Source organism: Podarcis raffonei, chromosome 6, assembly GCF_027172205.1.
Source record: "Podarcis raffonei isolate rPodRaf1 chromosome 6, rPodRaf1.pri, whole genome shotgun sequence".
NCBI classification, from domain to species: domain Eukaryota; kingdom Metazoa; phylum Chordata; class Lepidosauria; order Squamata; family Lacertidae; genus Podarcis; species Podarcis raffonei.
In genome coordinates this window covers 87,401,534-87,423,009 of record NC_070607.1, presented here as the reverse complement: position 1 = coordinate 87,423,009, position 21,476 = coordinate 87,401,534, and positions in this window count along the sequence as shown.

Here is a 21,476-nt window from a genome sequence, read left to right as displayed (position 1 = left end):
CTCCTGCTGGAAGAAGATAACTCTCTCTTTTTTTATCCCCCTCACCTCCTGCATTCGGAAATAATTTCAAATCCTAGGGAATTATTCTTTAAAAAATGTAAATGGATTTGGAAAAACAGATAGGACAAAAAAAAAAAGACCCAGGAACTATCCAGCATAACTTTCTGCTGTTTGAAATGTCAAAACAATTGTACACCATTTACAGGAGAATTTAGCAAAACACAGGAGATGGAGTGTTTTAGCAGTTGCTCACAAATTCCTCAGCAACCCACAGATTCCCACGCGATAATGGCATCTGTACCAATTTCCAACTTCCAACAGGAGTCTGTTATGTTGCTTTTGGCTTATATTATAAGACAGGGGTGAGGAATATGTCCCAAACTACAACTCCCATCATCCCTGACCATCCTTGAACTCTTCTCCATTCCCACTTTCTTCCCACCTGGGGCAGCCCTGCCCTCTGCCTGCCTCTCAGAGCTGGCGCATCACACGGGACTGGTCCTCCGTGGCAGCAGCCTCTCCTATTGAATGGTCTCTTTAAATTTGAAGGTTCATTATTGTTCCACAAGATGTGCATTTCTTTAAGGGCCAGAGCAAATAATGTGACCTAGTTTTACAGCTGTGAAGCAGTATAGCAGGTGCTGTTATGTTAATTAAGCTGTTGGGTATAGTATATAAAGAGTAGCACGAAGCTCTCTCTATACCCTGGGGAATGGGTGTTAGTTTCTGTTTGTACCACTGTGCAGTTGCTTGGAGTCACAAGACTCTGTTTACATTCCAGGCTGTTGGAAGTCTCGCAGGAGACGGATGTGATGTTACTGTTTCCTGATCCTTTTTTTTTCAGTTGCTCTCTGCTTTCACAGAGAGAGGATGTTTCTTTTCTGTCTGCATAGTTAGAAATAAAATGCCCTTTACGATGTAGCTCATAAATCTCATCCCTTCTGCTGCTTTGATTCTCTGTGTAACGAGGGAACGTGCTTGGAGCCTCATCAAAGGCTCAGGTTGTTAATTGTCATCGGAGGCGATTCTGAAGGACTCGACCAGAGGAGGAGTAGCTTGGTAGAGCGGAGATTCCGACAATGGGTTGGTGGATGGGGCATGCTTATTGATATATTTAATGTAAAAGGAGTTTTTGTTTTTATTATTAAAGCCTAGCAAAAGTTATTTTGCATTCCTTGTATTCCTAGCAAAAGTTATTTTGCATGCCTTCTGCAGCGCAACTAATCTGCAAATAGCCAACATCTTTGGTTATGGGCTTTGGTTAGGAGCTGTCCGAGGGAGGAGGCCAAGAGTGGAGGCCATGGAAAGGCTTCAGGGTGCTCCCTTGCAGCCAGCACTGCCACCACTGCCAGTACTCAGGACAAGTGTTGGCTCATCCTCCACCCTGAGCTAGGCACTGGCAGGGGAAACAGGGACATTCCAGGATCAAATCAGAAGCCGGGTTGGCTTTCATAATTCTGAGACTGTCTCTGGAAAATCAGGACACTTGGAGAGTATGCCATTGTTTTCAGGCAAGGGTTTCCCATCACACCTGGAGATTGCAGGAACTGGACCTGGGACCTTCCACATGCAAAGATCACTCAGTTGCAACCCTTCCATTATGCCAGGGGAACAAAGGCTAAAAGTTTGTGGCCACTTAGAATGAGTCACGGTTCAGTCCAGCATTTTGATCCTTCCTGGGAAGAAGGGAAGCAGAAATCCCAGCTGTCTTCCCCTTCACTCTCATGGTCATGCATATGGTGATCAGCAGTGCGGTGGAAGCAGCGGGGTAAAATATTGGAGAGGGGGCACAAATGGAGGAAATTGCATTTTAGCGACACAATGCATTTATGGAAGGTATATTTTACATTCAAACTTCAATCCTAGGGATGGGAGAAACAGTTTTCGTTTCTCATGTCCCCAATCCTAAATTTTGTTCTCGACATTTCTGCATCTGTTTGCATTTTTTTTTATTAAAAAGACCTCACCAAAAAAAATACTATCAGGATTTATCTCCTAATTAATCTCCTAATACGTTTTGGGCATGCAATCTTGCCTAATATATAATTCTTAGCAAACAGTTTTTGTGAAAATGTGGTGTAATGGTTAAAGTGCTGGAAAAGGACTTGGGAAACCAGAGTTGAAATCTCCACTCAGCCATGAAACTCACTGGGTGACCTTGGGCCAGACACTGTCTTTCAGCCTAACCTACATCACAGGGTCGTTGTGAGGATAAAGAAGAGTTTGGATTTGATATCCCGCCTTTCACTCACTTTTAAGGAGTCTCAAAGCGGCTAACATTCTCCTTTTCCTTCCTCCCCCACAACAAACACTCTGTGAGGTGAGTGGGGCAGAGAGATTTCAGAGAAGTGTGACTGGCCCAAGGTCACCCAGCAGCTGCATGTGGAGGAGCGGAGACGCAAACCCGGTTCCCCAGATTATGAGTCTACTGCTCTTAACCACTACACCACATGAGAAGAGAACCGGGAATGCCACTTTGGAGAAAAACCAGCATATAAACATAATAATACATAAGCAATATAATCCACTGGAGTGGCTGAGATTCCACTGAATATGAATTCCCCTAATGCACACATTTTTGGACACAACTTTGGGTTGGAGAATGGCATCACAGAATTTGGGAACATCCCGTGGGCAGGTATGTGTGTGTGTGTTGCCATAGCTTTAGTGCTGAGATGTGCCTAATGACTAAAAGCAAAAGTCTGTGTGACTCAAATCTTAGCATGTTAGGTCTTGGGCAATTAGAATAAAATCATTTGGGGTCAAAACAGTGTTAACTCTCCAGCTCTGTGCAAGATTCCATGTCCTCATCTTTTCAAATAGAGTATCTCCGTAGCAACAGACAACACACTTTTTTCCTTTCCCTCAGGTCATCTTGTTCTCAGATGATACAGAAATAGTCTGCTTGAAGCTAAAGGGCTGTTAATAGCGCTGCAACTCTTTCTCAGTATGTGAGGCAGATGAACTGCCCTTGAACTCTGCAGGGGCCTTCGGACGCTATTCAGGAAGGATTAAATTCCATCCATAGGGAAGCCAAAGGCCACTGAAGTCACTAGAACTATAGGACAACACTGATTTGATCCTCCTCATTATTGTTGTTGTTTATTAAATTTGTTTATCTTGTCCAGGAAAACCCCTTAATCCCAATTTTATTTTGTTGTATTCTTTGGCAGATTTACCAAAAGAAAAATACACACCAATAAACAGATTTTAGAAAGGGGCAGGATTAGGCACAGAAGTACAAAGTATTTTTCCCAATAAAAAATAGGAAAACTCCTTGCGCTCCACTCTCTCTTTCTTCCTGCCTAGGGTGGCTCTGCCCTCTGCATGCCCCTCAGAGCTTTACGGCTGGTTTTCACCAGATAAGAATGGGACCCATTGCTTTTTTCAGAGACTTGCATAGTCTAGAAAGACTTTCAGAGACTTATAAGACTTCTGTTTATTTGGTTCTGTGGTTTCAAGAGAATCCATCAAGAGTGCATATTTTATGGCTTTAAGAGATTTATAGATTTCTGTTTACAGTGGTACCTCGGGTTACATACACTTCAGGTTACATACGCTTCAGGTTACAGACTCCGCTAACCCAGAAATAGTGCTTCAGGTTAAGAACTTACTTCAGGATAAGAACAGAAATTGTGCTCCGGCGGTGCGGCAGCAGCAGGAGGCCCCATTAGCTAAAGTGGTGCTTCAGGTTAAGAACAGTTTCAGGTTAAGTACGGACCTCCGGAACGAATTAAGTACTTAACCTGAGGTGCCACTGTATTTGGTTTTGCAGAGAGCGCATATTTCATATAGTTCATATTGTTTAATGTTCCGTATAGATTATATAAAGAGTTCACATTGATATCGCATTGTTGTACTTGGTCATCATGTTGCCTTGGATATTACTGTTCCTCAGAGCTGGCACATCACCAGAGCTGGGCCTCAGCCTCTCCTCCTCTCCTGTTTTCCAGCAACCACTATGAGCTGCCCAAGGGAGGAGACCGGAAGCAACAAGTCATGGAGAGGCAGTGGGATGCCACCTTGGAGCCGCCACTGCCACCACTGTTATGTACTGAATATCTCAGCCTGGGCCAGCAGGGGGATACTGTAGATAGTTATGCAAATAAGGGATCGAAAGTGACGTTCAGCGATTGGATAGTTTTAGAAAATTGTTACAGTTACATTGTACTGGAGCTCTATATAAGCAGGCTGACTGAACCCTTCAGTTCAGTTCTATCCTGGCCTGTGAATAAACAAGAGCTGTTTGAAGAATCACTGTGTCGTCTGATATATTCACCCACAACTTAACAACCACAGTCGACCAGGACAAGCGCCGGCTCATTCTTCTCCCCATGGCTCAGTGGCATTCTGGGATCAAATCAGAAGCCAGGATGGCATTCATAATTCCGGGCTTGTCACTGGAAAATCGGGACACTTGGTTCCTATACGCAACAGCAGCAGTGAGGTTACTGCTGGCTCAGGTGTGGAAACCGCAACAATTGCCAACAGTAGAAGAGTGCCAGTACAAGGTCATGGAATATGCAGAAATAGCCAAATTAACGGGGGGAAATTGACAACAGGGCAATGAAATATTTCAAAAAGAATGGGGGAAATTTATGTTATACATAGGTTAAGGTGAAATAGTGAAATTAGTAGAATGGAAATAAACCTCATAATGGGAAATTAAAAGAAACTTTATTGGATGTTAAATGACAATATGAATTAAAATGTAAAATGCAATCAAGGTAATTAATTGTATCTGTAAATGAATATAGACACAAAACAAGACATGTATATAAGAAAGATTTATTTGTAAATAGACACTGTACGGATAAAGTTGAAAGAAGAACAATATACAAAATCGATAAAGACAATGCTAAAAACTTAGAGACAACATAAAAAAGCCAGAAGGAGGAAGGAGGGAAGTCAACTCTTAGGAGTAAATGTAAATGAAAAGTAATGTGTATACGTATAGTATGTAATCATAAAATCAATAAAGATTTTCTTTAAAAAAAAGAAAAAGGAAAATCGGGACACTTGGAAGGTATCTCATCTTTAAGAGATTTTTCTGAACCCCATCCAGTGGTAACAAACAGGTCGCTCACCCCTTCCCCGCAGCAACTGCTGCTCTTCTGTAGGAAAGCAAATCAAATCAGGTGTTTTTTAAAAGAAAACCCACATTCTTAATATTTATTCAGCTCGTTTGGAAAGGGGGGTGGGAATGAAATCTCTGTGCTTGGTTTTATTTGATTCATAAACATTAATATTCCACGAACACCTAAAATCAATACTTCCATCTCACATTTGCACAGCGCACATCCGTTCGTCAGGAGGCCTCCCAGAAGAGGGGTGTGTGGTTGCTAAGAGACAGGCGGGCTTCTCTCTGACCCCAGCATCAGTTGCCTGCCTTGACTAGAGAGTGAGCAGTGCATCATGGATAAGGAGCCTCACGCTGGCCACAAAGTCGCTGGGCAGTTTCCTGGAGGTGCCTGGTTGGCCAGGATTCTGGGCTAGAAAGGGTTGTTTATGTTCATTTTCAGACTATGAGAAGATGACTCTTGGGATCCCTTCCAACTCCAAGATTCTATGCTAGGAACCTTTAGGAAAGGAATTGAAAATAATACTGCCAATATCATAATGCCATTCTACAAACCTGTGGTGGAATACTCTGTAAAGTTCTGGTCCCCTTGCCCCAAAAAGGTTATTGTAGAGTTAGAACTGGTTCAGGAAAGGGCAACCAAAATGAGCAAAAGGGTGTGGCAACTCTCCAATGAGGAAAAATTGCAGCGTTTGGGTCTTTTTAGTTTAGAGAAAAAGTGACCAAGAGGTGACATGAGAGGAACGCCTGGAAGTATACATTTCATGGAGAAACTGGATAGAGTTAACACTGTAACTTTTATATATATATATATTCTTTATTGAAAAATAAAAAGTACAAAATCACAAGTGCACAGAGTAAGACACGCACACAAGAAGAAACAAGAAATAGTACCCATGTAGAAAACAAAACAGAACAAAAGATATTGTGTATATTACAGGGGGGGGCTAGTTATTGTAGTTAACCAGAACTTAATCTAATACGGTATTTATAAAAACAAATTCTAAATATCATTAAATTTGTCTACTAGAACTTGTGGGAATCCAATGAAGGTGAGTGTTGGAAGACTCAAGACAAACAAAAGAAAGCACTACTTCATATCATCATCAACAACATCATCAACAACATCACTATTCCACACACCTCATGGTGAAACTATGGGGTTTACTCTTGGTAGCTACCGGTGCTTTTTTTCTAAAAAAAAAAAATGTTTAGGGGTACTCTCATTTTGACTCAAGAAAATCACCAGGAAAGGAAATGAAGCAGCCATTGGAGGTGGTAACAATGAAACTGACCAATCACTGTGCTAGATTCCAACCCCTACGTCACACATTAAACGCTCGCTTCCGTCTGAGACTCAGGAAACACCGTGACAGGAAATGAGGCCACCATTGGGGGTAGCAATGGAACTGACGATTCACCGTGCTAGAGAAGAAACTAAAAAAAATAAGATTTTTAGTTTCTTCTCGCGTTAGATTCACAAAATGTTTAGGGGTATGCATACCCCTGCGTCCCCCCAGAAAAAAACACACTGGTGGCTACCAGCTTGAATGGGTTTAAAAGAGGATTGGGCAAATCCATGGATGATAAAGCTGACCGTGTCTACTAACCCAATGTTGGAGGCAGTTGATTCCGAATACAAGTTGCTGAGAACCCTGGAAAGGGATAGTGCTCTTGTGCTCCTCTCCTTCCAATATATATCTGTTTGGCCACTGTTAGAACAGACTGCTGGACATCATAAGGCCAGTGGCCTGATCCAGAGGTGGACTGATGCATCAAGACGGTCTAACAGCCATTGACAGAGTTGTCCTCCATGAGCCTACCTGTTGCTGTCTTATCATGGCCTTTCCGTTGTTTGGTAGATGGATTGGTAGCCTGGCCTGCCAAGTCCGCCATCTTGTCCTCACTTATTTGGAAGTAAGCCCCACTGAATTCAGTGGGGCTTACCTGGGAGTAGGCCCGCACAGGCTTTCATATGGCCTTTGCTCCTCTGTATCTTTGAGGGAGAGGCTCCAATACCTTGGGCACCTCATGAGACGAGAAGACTCCCTGGAAAAGACCCTGATGTTGGGAAAGATGGAGGGCACAAGGAGAAGGGGACGACAGAGGATGAGATGGTGGGACAGTGTTCTCGAAGCTACCAGCATGAGTTTGACCAAACTGCGGGAGGCAGTGGAAGACAGGAGTGCCTGGCGTGCTCTGGTCCATGGGGTCACGAAGAGTCGGACACGACTCAACAACAACAACAACAACAACAACAACAACAGCAACAACAACATCTTTGTGGGAAAGGCTAGTGGCTGTGGTTTTTAAAGCAGCTAACACTGAGGGGGGGTGTGAGAGAGATACCCTTTATTTCCATGGATACTTCCAGCTTCCCATTTGTTGGGTTCCACGCATTCTATTATCCACAGATGGCTCGCAAGCATATCGGCTTACACATCTCATTGCCAGAGAGAAGATTTGTTTCACTTTGTTTTTCTTTGTGTAGATCTAATGAGGACAACATTCTCAAACCTGACGCCTTCTTAGGACACTTATCTGCAACAGCCCATATTTGAACCGCACATCGTGAGTGGAAAATCACATAGTTGCGGCTTTCCTGGTTATGGAAAAAAGAAAAGCAGCAGCGAGACTCTTTTCCAGCAAAAGACGTCAGTTCAAATGCATTCATAATATCTCATTTCACATGGTGCAAGGAGGCTGGGCCCTACTAGAACCACAGATGGGCTCCATAAGCAAACCCAGTGGTGTTCTGCTTTATATTAAAATCTCTCTTCCCCCATCCCCACCAGTTCTGATTCAGTCTAGCTGTTTGGATATTATTGGAAAAGCAACATTGGAATAACAACCTTCTGTTTGCAGCATTCCATATGCTTCTAAGCCATAGGTAACAGTAGCATGGCAATCCACCCACTTGCGTGGTCTACAGCATGTGGCCTGGATTAAGCTCTGCCGAGTCAAGAGTTCAGCTGCCTGTGTTTGCTGCTCGGGAAATGAGAAGCCGGGAGCTGGGAGAGCCAATTAAACAAACACCTCCTCAGGGATGAGGGTTCCAATCCTGTTTAAGCCACCAGTGAAAATGAGCTCAGTGGGCCTGCTCCTAGCTTCTTTTGCAATTTGCTGTGGTTCATCAACACTGGATGGCTGTGCCTAAGCAGAGGACTACGGGAGTGGATTAGCGCATTTGCTGCAAGTCAGGATTGAGTTGCCTCGGCAAAGCTGAGCGGAGAGGTTTGCCGCCCGTCTGAGCCGCAGCCGCCGTGTTTCTAAGCACTGATCTCATTCCAAAAAGGAAGGCCAAAATAAGACACAAGGGATTGTAAGGATAGCAAAAGTTTAGGTGGCAAGAGGGGAGGATATTAAAGCAAACAGCTGACTGCCCAGCTTAGCTTAGATCCCACGCTGTGAAGATAACATGATCCCTCTCCTCCTTCTCTTTCGCCCTACGGCTCCAGAAAGTAGGGTGCATAAAGTGAAGTTGCTGGTGTTTAGAAAGACAATTCCTGCACCCAACTGGAAGGGCAGGAATGTGGAGCTGCAGAACCAACTCCTAGATCATCCTAGAATGACCATCATTTATTCTCCATCTGGGAAATATAGGAAGCTGCTTTATACAGGGTCACACCATTGGTCCATATAGTTCAGCGCTGTCTACAGTAACCAGTAGTGGCTCTCTGGGGTTTGGGGCAAGGGGTATTCCCAGCCTTTCCTGGACAAGCCCAGTGGACCAGTCAACTATTAGCTGCAGAAGTTGTGAGCAACCATTTTGGGGCCATTTTGGGGCCAGCATTCCCCTGGGAGAAAGTGGCTGGGGTCACATCATGTTGGCAGTGGTCATGAATCCATTCTCTCTTTCTTTTTCTACCCTTTCATTCATTCATTCATTCATCCACCCATCCATCCATCATCCATTCGTTCTACATCTCTGATACAAACACCGGAACACATTTCTCAGCAAGGTGTACAAACATGCAAGCAATCTCAGGACCACCACACACACACATACACACACCCTGCAAAGTTATGTCTGGAGGCAGGAGCACAATGGGCACTGGATGAAAACAACACAGGTAAAGTGCTTTGGAAATGAATATTGTTTAGAAGTATACAAACAGAGATACCTTGAACTTGAGCAAAATAATCACTCTTCTACTACCAACACCGCATTTATTCTGTTCCAAGCTAATGTCTGCCATCTTCTGGCTCATTTGTAGAATGGTCTGAATTTATAGCATTCAGCTGTTAATGTTTTCGCACACTTGGCTGCAACTATTGAAGAAGTCCAGGATCTATTTTCTTATTACATGCACGAGTTGCTGTTGTGTATATTTCATTTATAACTAATACAGGAGCATATTCACAAACTATAAATATTTGCCACGCAAATGACCAAAAGTCCTGCAGCAGCATTGACTCTTCACTGCTTGTCTTCTACCCTCTCAGATAGGATCCCAAGAACTGAAAGAGACCTAGGGTACGATCCAGATTGATGCCCCCCCCAAAAAAACTCATATCCAGTCTTCAGTTCAGTTCTCAGCATTTCACATCAGTTTGTGCTCTTTTGTAAGTCCTCATGAAATATACACATTTTAGGTTCTTTTGCCTAATGCACACACATACACATTTTTGCAAAGCAATTTTCCCTAATCCAATCCATCGTCTGGAATGCATTCGAAATTTTCACACAGGATCGATGAAAACTGTCGGCATGTTATGCAACCGCTCACCTAAGGAATGATTTCCAGGGAACGCATTGTGTTTGGTAAGCGGGACCTGTATGTATAATAAAATGAGCATCAATAGCAATTTAATATGCCTGACCGGCTGTCTCATGGCTATAACTAATAATAAAAGAAAGAAAGAAATGGTGTTGCGGCAGTCAACATCACCCTGGTGAGCCCAGGCAAACTCATGCCAGGCCAAGTACTGGCACCACTGTCTTTCCCCACTGCCCCCACTGCAGTGAGATAGCACACAGGTTGTCCATCTCTGGTTGGGGGGGGAAATGCATCATCAAAACAAAATTCTTCCTAGCAGCTTTGTGTGTGATAGAAGTGATCTTTCTTTACCAATACAGCAGCACTATTTGTGTGTATTTGCACAGACACAGCAGGTTGGCAGCATAAGTGGCATGCGGGTGGCAGACGGATGGAGAAAGTATGGTTTTGCTCAAACTCTGCATTAACGAAACACTTTCCTGGCTGGCAGGTTTGCTAAGTGTCTTTGATGGGCTACAGTATTTCAATTAAGTGCTCCCAGCCAGGGAGAAGACTGTGAATCTCCTGACCCTTTCCTGCTGTGCAGAAGCCAGAGGGGGTCCCAGTAGTGCTAGTATATCACCAGGCAGTTGAGTCCCCTTTCTTTGTCTCACCTCATTTCTCTGTATATAAAAGAAAGGCAAGAATGTGATTGGGCAACCCCATCAGAGGATTTCTATTGCTGATTCACAATCCTGGATTTCCATGAAGTCAGGGCGGGGTATGGCGGGAAATGAAGGCAGGTTGCTTAACAGCAGCGGCCATGGCTTGGGAGTGAGAAGAGAGGGGCACTAAGAGAGGAACAGTGGTAGCTTGAAACAATGGCAGAAATTTGAGGACTCTACATACTTCATCTTACTCATACGATGTGGTGGAGGAATGCAAGAGGGAGAAGTTTGAGTACAGCAAGAAAGGAGGGACATTGAAAGGTGAAAAAGTGGCTTGGTGTGATGGCAGTCTTCAGACAGAAGGAAATCTGCTTGATAGTCCATTTTCCATGGATTCCTCCAACTTCCCTAGTCTGGGAGCACAATATTTCTCCAATTTAAGATCTTAGTTTGTTCTGAGCTGGGCCAAGGAGTGAATATTTTAAACCATGCACCACTTGGTGACGACCCCACCACAGAAGATGCCAAGATGTTCTGTTTCCATTAAGTCAGGCACAAGAGCTTTCCATGCCAACTTCCCAACTCAAGTTTGCTGCCTTGGCTCCTATGTCTGGCAGTCACTTGAGTCTTGTCATTCCTCAGGACCACCACCACAGCAGCCCCACTCAGGGTGGCATTCAGCTAAGTTTTACTCACAGCAGACCCATTGAATTTAAAGGTTAAGTTAGGACCCATTAATTCCAGGGTTTCCACCACTTTCAGTCTTCCTCAGGCCGTTTCACTGCCTGCAGGAGGGGGGAGACTTTTAATAGGTCGTCTGCATCAATGTTCAATTTTCAGCTCCACTCTGGCGAGAAACTTTTGCTACTCTTCCAAGGCGGCTTCTCATTCCTCAGCCGTTGCACGTCCAAATACTAATGACAGCTGAAGGGGGGGGTGATTTCTTATTTATTTGTTTGTTTTGCATGTGTTCTGGTGCTGAAAATTGAGACTAATGAGAGAGTTATTTCAAACACGGGTTTCTATCTTGGCCAATAATTGCAAGCTGATCAGATAGCTGACAGGCAGGGTGGTTCAGCCCCACACCTAGGACAGCTAATCAATTGCGGTCTGTGTTGTGAGCTAGATATGCAACTCTAAATCCAAGCCCAAAGTATAGGATTGAGCGTGATCAGGCTGGCAGTCACAAACCGGCATTGTGACAGACCTTTTCAATGGATAACACTAGGAAAATCATTGGTTGCAACGCTCGCATTTCTGTTGGTTGGTTGGATGGTTGCCCTGGCACCAGAGCCCCAGACCCAGTTTATGCGGAAGTTCGTGATGATGGGCTCCTTATATATGCTTCATGCAAATCATCTGGAAGTTACTAACTGCAGCTACCTATCAGCTTCACAGATGTTTGATCCTGACCTATTGTGTTGGCACTCTATTGCTTTTTTTAAAAAAAGATTTTTATTAGCAATTTCAGCATAACAGCTTATCAAAACATATCATATTCATTATTTTCCCCCTTTTTTCCCACCCCCCAAACCCTCCCTCCCCTCCCCCAGAGACTTCCCTCAGCTCTTCGCTCTGATTTCTCAACACGTGTTATTCTCTGCATGTTATAAAATTATGCAAATCCTTACATTATCTGTCTACCATGTTATCAATCAATAAATTTGCGTACGGTATGTTTATTCAAAACCTGCCAAGGAGTCCAATTCATTTTGTTGTCTTTTTAAGTAATTTGTGAAAAGTTCCCATTCTTCTTTAAAGTCACAGTTGCCCTTATCTCGCAATGGCTCTCTATTGCTTTTCAAAGCAATTGTGGAGGCTTGTTAATGGAGTTCCGCCAGGCCCAAGGAGGCAACAAATTCTGCAAACCCCAGGGCAGCCAGAATGGTAGAATTATAGATTAGGAAGGTACCTCAAAGGTCATCTAGTTCAAGCACTTTGCTGATGCAGGGAAATGTGCTCCTGCTGCATCCCTGACAGGGGGCCATCTAGCCTTTGCTTCAAAATGTCTCATGAAAAACTCTCCTGAGGCAGTCCGTTCCACTGTTGAACAGTATAGGCTACCAGGAAGTTCTTGATCAAAATTCCCTTTCTTACCATTTGAATTCATTGAATCCATTAGAGTGTAGGGGGCGTTGCATAATTTTATAAGGGAACAAGCAGCTGGCCAAAAGCCCATCTAGTCAAGCATCCTGTTTGCACAGTTACTTATAGAACTGCAAGCCAGTTACTTATAAAAATCCTGCAAGCAGGAACTGAGATCAACAGCTCTCTGCCCATCTGTGATCCCCAGCAACTGGTATTGAGAGGCATATTGGTGCCTGTACTGCACCTCATTAAGCAGAGCAGCTTTTGCAAGACACCTGAAACATGATATTTACTTTAAAACCGGCTTTGCGTAGGTGAGTGTATTCTCCAAATGCTTCTTGGATCAGCTCTGAGTCCCACCAGGAGGTGGCAGCAAAACGCACAAAAAATGGTTACGGCTGCCTCAGAAAGATGTGTCCAGATAGATAAGAAGGCAAGCAAATGAGTTCTGTCCTTTAGATTCCAGTGGCAGGATGCGCCCTAGCATTATGAAGTGCCTTTTGGTTACTATGTCCTATGGGGAAATGCTGCAGCTCAGGGCCAGACTGCAGGTGTCAGGAATCAAACCAAGGACTTCTGAAGGGAACATATATAGTCTATCAGATAAAATACATATGGGGTCAGCAACCTAAGGCCCATGGGCCCCAAGAAGCCCATGGGGGTCGTTTAATCGGTCTCTGCCTCAGAGACCTCCACCACCGGCTTGGGGACCCCCGCCACCTGCTCAGTTGGCTCCTGTGCGCCATGCTAAACCAGTGGAGAGCAGAGCGGGGACCGCCTTCAGCGACGCTGGCCGGCTTTCCATTGGCTGCAGGAAGCTCCTGCAGCCAATGGGAAGCTGCGCACGCCTCCTCTGCACTGAAAGGAGCGCCGGAAATAGTGTTTGCACATGCACGCGCATACACACACACTGGCCCACCGTGGAGTCTGTGGGACCATGAACCGGCCCAAGCCACAAAAACTTTGCCGACCCCTGGAAAACATGTGAGTTGCAGTTTCCATCCCTGGCAGCTTCTGGTAGGGAACACTCTTGCCTGAAACTCTGGAAAGTCGGTGCCAGCCGGTGCCAATCATTATTGATAAACCGGAGCTGGATGTGGACCAATGGTCTGACAGCACTGGCAATTAATTAAAATAAAATAATAACTTAATAAACATAAAAAAGATTAAAATATGCGTTTCTGTAGTGTTCACTGCCTCCCGCAGTTTGGTCAAACTCATGTTCGTAGCTTTGAGAACTCTGTCCAACCATCTTGTACTCTGTCATCCCCTTCTCCTTGTGCCCTCAATCTTTCCCAACATCAGGGTCTTTTCCAGGGAGTCTTTTCTTCTCATGAGGTGGCCAAAGTATTGGAGCCTCAGCTTCACAATCTGTCCTTCCAGTGAGCACTCAGGGCTGATTTCCTTCAGAATGGATAGGTTTGATCTTCTTGCAGTCCATGGGACTCTCAAGAGTTTCCTCCATAATTCAAAAGCATCAATTATCCAGCAATCAGCCTTCTTTACGGTCCAGCTCTCACTTCCATACATCACTACTGGGAAAACCATAGCTGTAACTATATAGACCTTTGTTGGCAAGGTGATTTCTCTGCTTTTTAAGATGCTGTCTAGGTTTGTCATTGCTTTTCTCCCAAGAAGCAGGCATCTTTTAATTTCGTGACTGCTGTCACCATCTGCAGTGATCATGATTAAGCATGCATGCCATTAATTGATTAAAAATAAAAGTGGGCTTCCCTGAACTCCCTAGAGCAGGCTTCCTCAACCTCGGCCCTCCAGGTGTTTTGAGACTACAGTTCCCATCATCCTTGACCACTGGTCCTGCTAGCTAGGGATAATGGGAGTTGTAGGCCAAAAACGTTTGGAGGGCTGAGGTTGGGAAGCCTGCCCTAGAGGAAGGGCAGGGCAAATCTTCCCTCTAACTAAATGCCCACCTTCAGACCCTTCCTTCCTATGGAGGTGAGCATGACTGGCTAGAACAACACTGTTACTGTGTGGGGGTTTATGCATGCAGAGAAAAAGGACAAGGAAAGGTTAATTCAGGTCTGCTTGCCTTGCACCTGCACCTGCAGCTGGTTAAGTGTGAGTCAGTAAACCTGTGAGAGTGAGTCAGCACAATTTAAAATAGAAATATACCCTTGTGTTTGGAACAAGTCTGCCTTGGGTCCCGCCCCTTGGCTAGAACCTAATCTTTGTTGGCACACTTCAAGGAGTATGTTGCTGGACGGACCTTTTCTGACTTTTGCTGCAAGCTCTCTCTTGGGACAGACTGAGGTAGGATTACTTTATGTACGTATGTAAGCGCTAAGCTGAGGAACCGCATGATCCTTCAGACTACCTTTCCGTAAAGGAACTGACCTTACCCAAACTGTCTGGCATCTTTATTTGACACCCCCATTCTGGATTTTCCATTTGCACAGTCTGCTGGCATGCTGAATGGGCACTCTGCACATGCCCCAACAGGCGCTGCTCCCCTGACATCTTGTTGGTCACATTGCTGCTGCTTACAGGGAAGGAGAGGGGGAGAGGCGAGGTGGGGGGGCTGGCTCAGGGCAAATGTACTGTCAGGTGCACCATGTTGGCTCTGCCAGTGTGTTTGCACTGCAGGAAGCTCACTGCTGCCTCACCTCCTGATAAGCAACAGAGATGGGACTGGTGCTGACCTTTAAAGCCCTAAACGACCTCGGTCCAGTATATCTGAAGGAGCATCTCCACCCCCATCGTTCAGCCCAGACACTGAGGTCCAGCTCCAAGGACCTTCTGGCGGTTCCCTCACTGCGAGAAGCCAAGTTACAGGGAACCAGGCAGAGGGCCTTCTCGGTAGTGGCACCCGCCCTGTGGAACGCCCTCCCACCAGATGTCAAAGAGAACAACAACTACCAGACTTTTAGAAGACATCTGAAGGCAGTGTTGGGGCATATCTGAACATGCTCCGTGTTATTCTCCTCACAGATGTAGAATTTCGAGCCACAACTTCACGTGAGTCCATAAAAGCTCTGGTAAAAAAGCCCCTTCTTCATCAGTCAAAAGACCCTAGTGGCAGTCTTGATAAAGCATGCTTTTAATATTCTGGGAGTGGAACTATAAACCCCGCCCACAGAATATTTGAGTGTTGGGGCATGTCTGAACATGTCTGTGTTATTCTCCCCACAGATGTACCCACAACCTCCATTATATCTGGACATTAATTGAAAGAATGTAGCGACAGTCTTGGTAAAAAAAAAAAATTTTTTTACATATTTTGGGTTGGAACACTCCATGGCATTTATTTTTAATTTCTGGGATGGAGCTATAAGCTGACATCCCTCCCGCTATCTCTTCCCACCCTCAGATGCAGTATTCAAATAAATGCCATTGTCAAATGCATCTAAGAAGATTCCATTGTCAGCCCCAGTGAGGAGAATAGTGAAAACAAAGCATATTGTCAATAGTGCGTAACACCAGAAGCATCTAGGTATATTCTACTGAAAATCTGAAGAGGTGTGTGGTAATGTCATTTTATTATCATTAATAAAACCCTATACAATGCAGGAATCTTTTGCCCAACGTGGGGATCAAACCCATGACGTTGAGATTAAGAGTCTCATGCTCTACCTGACTTAGTTTGTTTTCTGGAGACATAGGAAGCTGCCTTATACTGAGTCAGGCTGCAGTTCCGTCTACCTCAATATTGTCAACCTGACCGGCATCTTCTGTCTTCCTGAATGCAAAGCAGATCTTCCACCACAGAACTATGGCTCTTCACGAAACCCACGCCTGGGTTAGCTCCAGGAATGTGCATGTTTAGGTAGTCATAGCCATCATTCTGCCTTCTGATATTCCAATTATTTATTACCGTGTCTCTGAAAAACCTCTAAACTAGCTTGTTTTCCGAGTGGGTATCTAGCGGTGAGCACTAAACTCATCACTCCTAGCTCCCTGGAGGCAAGCGCCACTGGAAAAGTAGGAACAGATGTTCCTTGTTTCTCAGCCCACTTGAGATTAATGGACTCTGTTTTTCGGTCCCTCTTGAGGGCAGATAGCAAGTTAGTCAAGATGCACATACTGATTGGCAACGGATGGGAGAAGCACAGCTGGATTGCACCAGCACAAAAGACTGACAGCCATAGCCCAGGAATAATAATATTCGCCGCATGAGCCTAAATGTGTCGCTTCAAGCTATCATGGAACTGAAGCACACATTAAACTTTGGAATGGATCCAGACTCCCTACTGTAGCTTTCCACAGCTGGAAGCACTTCAAAGACACATCAGACCTCCTGCCTGTGTAAGGGGATCCTTAATCAAGCCCAGTATCATCATATCCCTGCTTCCACCTGTATCCCAGGTTGCTCTCACCAATGTGTCCTTTGGTAGCCTTTCTCTTCCTGGGCGCTTGGCTTCCATGCTGCTGGCCTTGGCAGGCTTAAACTTCTATGCTTCCTTGTCGAGGAAGGTATCTGGTGTAAAACCTAGGATGCAAGCATTCCTTCCTTGGCCCCGACCCAATGAGGCTTAACCTTCCATTTCTGTGTAGAGCCACTTCTCTTAGAAGCCTAGCTATTCCAGCTTGTTCCTCGCATATCCCCTGAACCATTTTAGATGCTCCAGAGTTGGAAAAAAAATGTTTAAAATAACCTTTGTTTAAAAAAACCTGAATCCTTCCTTTTAGGAATTCTAGGTGCCAAAAAGACTATTTATGTATGTGAGCACAGCTATACGGATGTTACTGGCCCAGAGATGGAAAGAAGATAAAGTCCCTACCGGAGAAGAATGGCAGATGAAGTTAATGGACTACACTGAAATGGCTAAAATGACCGGAAGAATTAGAAATCGGGAAGACCAACCTTGTAATAAGGAATGGGAAAGATTAATAACTCAAAGACCATTGTAAACAGTTAAAATTGTTAGTAGGATTGGAATATCACTTGCAGTTTAATGGTGAATTTTGGACACAATGGAGAGGTGAAGGGTTTGGATTATCATAAAAGATGCAGGAGGAAATGATTAATAATAGGGCCCACATAGGGGAGAATTCCAGGAGATTCGTTGGCATCTTGTTTTTATGATTTATCTTTGATATATTTCTGTAAAATTTTAAGTTGAAAAACCAAATAATTTTTTAAAAAGAAATGTCCCTATTTTCATCTGAGGAATGTTGGAGGGTAGCAAGAACCACTGGGCGCCAGGTTCCCAATCACACTCAGTATAAGGCAGCTGCGTATGTTGCTAACATTCAGGGACTCCTAAGCATATTGCATCTTTGTAGGACTTTGGAGGTGGACCATTTCTGGTGATGTATTGTACAGTGGTACCTTGGGTTACAGATGCTTCAGGTTACAGACTCCACTAACCCAGAAATAGTACCTTGGGTTAAGAACTTTGCTTCAGGATGAAAACAGAAATCGTGCGGCGGCGGGGGGAGACCCCATTAGCTAAAGGTTGAAAACAGTTTCAGGTTAAGAACGGACCTCCGGAACGAATTAAGTTCTTAACCCGAGGTACCACTGTACTTTTGCATGCATATCTTGGGATACATGCTGATATTTCCCTCTTGTCAGCACACAACCACCCAAAGTCACTTTTAGAGAGAATTTGTTGTTTAGTTATTTATTTTGCTGGTTTGCTGCTATATTTTTATCTCCCATCCTTCCTCCTTTGGGAGGAAGGTATTCAGTGCTTCCTTTTTCACATATTCAAGACTTTTAATAGTTTAGGAGTTACGGGTTGTTCCCCCCCAAAAAAAAAATGGATGGCAGACAAGATTTATGAATGGTGTGGAGAAAGAGGGGGACTTTGAAAATAATTCCTTTCTAATGCAAGGCACGACATGTTTGCAAAATTGTACTACCTGAAACAGACACAAGGAGACAGCAGAACACACTGCTAGGTCACAACTGCTGCGTTTTCAGCTGCTGCTAAAAATTACAGCATCGCTTTTCCAGTGACCTGAACGAAAGTCAAAGGAGTCTTGCATCTTCCATTGTGTAGCAAAAGCATTGTTAAGGTAATGTTTATTTTTGTTTAGAAAGTTCCATTCAAGCATGTATAAAATCTAAGTGCAAACCCTAATGACAGAAGAAAATCATTTCTCAGTACCAAAGCTTCCCACAGGCATCTGGGTGGCTATTGTGAGAAAAGAATGTACTATTTATTGCATCATGAAAAAAACTTTAATAAAAAAATTTAACTCAGAAAAAGAAGAGGGTGCTAAGACTGCTCTTATGTTCTTCCAGCCCTTCTATTTTTTGTCAAATATTTTTTATTGAGTTTTACATTGCACATTTAAATTCAAACATTAATCATCAACATCATCATTTGATTCCCTGATTCCTTCGACTCCTCTGCCCTTCCATGGTTACCATTATCAATCTTTTTTCAGCTGCTTCTTATTTTCTCTATTTAAAAAATAAACCATTTTTACCATAGTTTTTCGTACATTACAAGTATTACTCAAATCCTGCCAAAGTTTTTAGTCGTTTCCAATGTTCTCTTAAATACATTGTAAATTTTTCCCATTCCTTCTTAAAAGTTCTTCTCTTCATGGTTTCTGATTTTCCCGGTCAATTTTGCCATTTTGGCGTAGTCCATCATTTTCATCATCATTCGTCATGGTTGGGACTTTTATCTTCTTTCCATCTCTGGGCCAGTAGTATCCACGCCGCTGTCATTGCATACATAAATAATCGTTTCTGCTCCTTGGTTCTTCCAAGCCTTCTAAACTGAACCCAAAAAATAAAAATAAAAAATAAACTGAACCCAAGGCAAATGGGAGGAAATCACCTTTATTTAAATATGATTTTATTGCAATTTATTTTGTGGAAGGAAATGACTGTGTACACAATGTGCTTGACTCCATTGAGAGCCAAAGTATCTTGCAAGCACATTCCGTACTCTGGGGATGTACCAACAGAAAGCTGACAAGACTACGTATTATATGCACACAAATCCCATCCCATGCTGCCTTAGCACAGCTGTTTTTAGAGGTTTGGGATGAAGTGATCCAGAAACCTCACCATACAAGTTGTCAAGATAAGCAAAACACAGGAAGTGAAGGAAAGATAGCTGAGGGATAGTTTTGGACAAAAAAATGAACTCAGGCAGGACTGAAGTATGTAACATTCTTTTAAAGTGTCTCATTAATTCAACTGCCTTTGAATTCATTCATTCCCTGTCTTTGAGAATTTGTAGGAAGTTGTGATAGATGGTAGCTTAACAGTGCTTGAAACATCCGAAGGGATCCACAAGGTCATGGAATATTATTGTTTTTATTATTTAAACTTATTGATTGCCTTTTTTTACCACGGTAACTCAGAGCAACTTGCCATATATAAACAAGTGCATTCATTGAGGCAGGCAAAACAGAAAAATACAAAACTCTAATAAAAGACAGAATTAAAACATTCCACCCCTTCAAGGCCACAGATATTTAAGGGTCCCCAGAGAGTCTATGCAACAATCTGCTGGGCTGAAGCTTGCAAGCTGCACACAGTCTTTAATTTAAAATAAATAAATAAAGGCAGGCCTGTCCACTTGGAGATTTAAGCCCTCCCTCCCAACCACCTTGGGACAGCCAAGCAAATCTGGAGACTTCAGGTCAGCCCTGGGGGTCTGGCAACCCTACTAAGAGAGGACCTCAACCTTCCACATCTCTGCAGCTACTGACTGTAGACAGATATTCTCTGCTCAGTCTTTCCATATTCTTAACAGCCAAGCCTTTGGGTGCTAGCCTTTAGCAAGAAAGAAATCCTTTTTGTTGCTGTAACCCATTGAAGGTTTCAGAATCATAGAATTGTAGAGTTGGAAGGGGTACCATAGGTCATGTAGTCCAACTCCGTTGTTGTTCTTCTGTCTCCATTGTAGGCTTGTGAAAATGGAGTCAACCCCACTACAGTTACGGTACACATTGCTTACATCAGTGATGGGGAACCTGTGGCCTTCCACACGTTGAACTACAGCTCCAATTATCCCCGACCACTGACCAGGTTGGTTGCGGCTGATAGGATTTGTAGTCTGGCATCATGTGGAAGGTCACAGGCTCTCCCCATCCCTGGTTTAGAGAAAAGGATCAAGGGCATGAATCATTTTCAAGAGAGGAATGTCCAACACCCCTTTTTCTGCACTTTGTAGACTTTGCATCAGTGTGTCTTCCTATTCTTTCTTAAAGCCTTCTTTCTAATGAATTTTGCAATCCTCAGAGACCTGATGGCTGCCCGGTGCAACCCAATAACCATGTTTAAGTTACGCTGCTGGCTTCAGCAACATGGCATAAACCTGTTGCAGGTGGTTCCAAAAATGGAAATGGTACAGCAGGGGTATACTATGTGTATGACAACTGTTTGTTTATGTCACTTGATGCTGCACTAGCTTTCGCAGCAAGGGTTACCTAAAAATGGGGAGTGATGTTAGGATTTTTATCTCACCGTGCTGCTCAGCAAGTAGCACTATGGTTGTTTATATCATGTGAGTGTCTGAGAGCGTGAGACAGGAAGTCTCAGTACTGTTGGAGTACTGCTGGAGAAGTTACTATCACTTCTGTGTGAGCTGCTGTTCTGTACTGGTGCTGAGAGAGCACAGACATGCTGATGGATTCTCTGTATATAAGACTGTAAATAAAGTAGTTTTAAAACTACGATTGTCTTTTTCTTCTGCTATGAGATGCCAGAAGATGAGCATGCTCCTCTCAGGAGGGAGGGGTCGCTTATCATCGGTCTCTCTGGACTGGGGAAGATTTACAGCCAGAGGGTGACCACCGGAGAGGCACCCCGGTGTCTTGGGAAGGTGGTGGCCTTCCCGGGCGTTTTTCCAACATTAACATGGACCTTAAGTGACAGGCAGGGATGGCAGAGAGCAGACAAGTTGGTGGGGCAGCATCCAACATGGTGCCCTCCAGACACTGTAGACCACAGCTTCCATCAGCCAACAGTCCCAGCCAATACACATGGTGGAAATTGTAGTCCAAAAC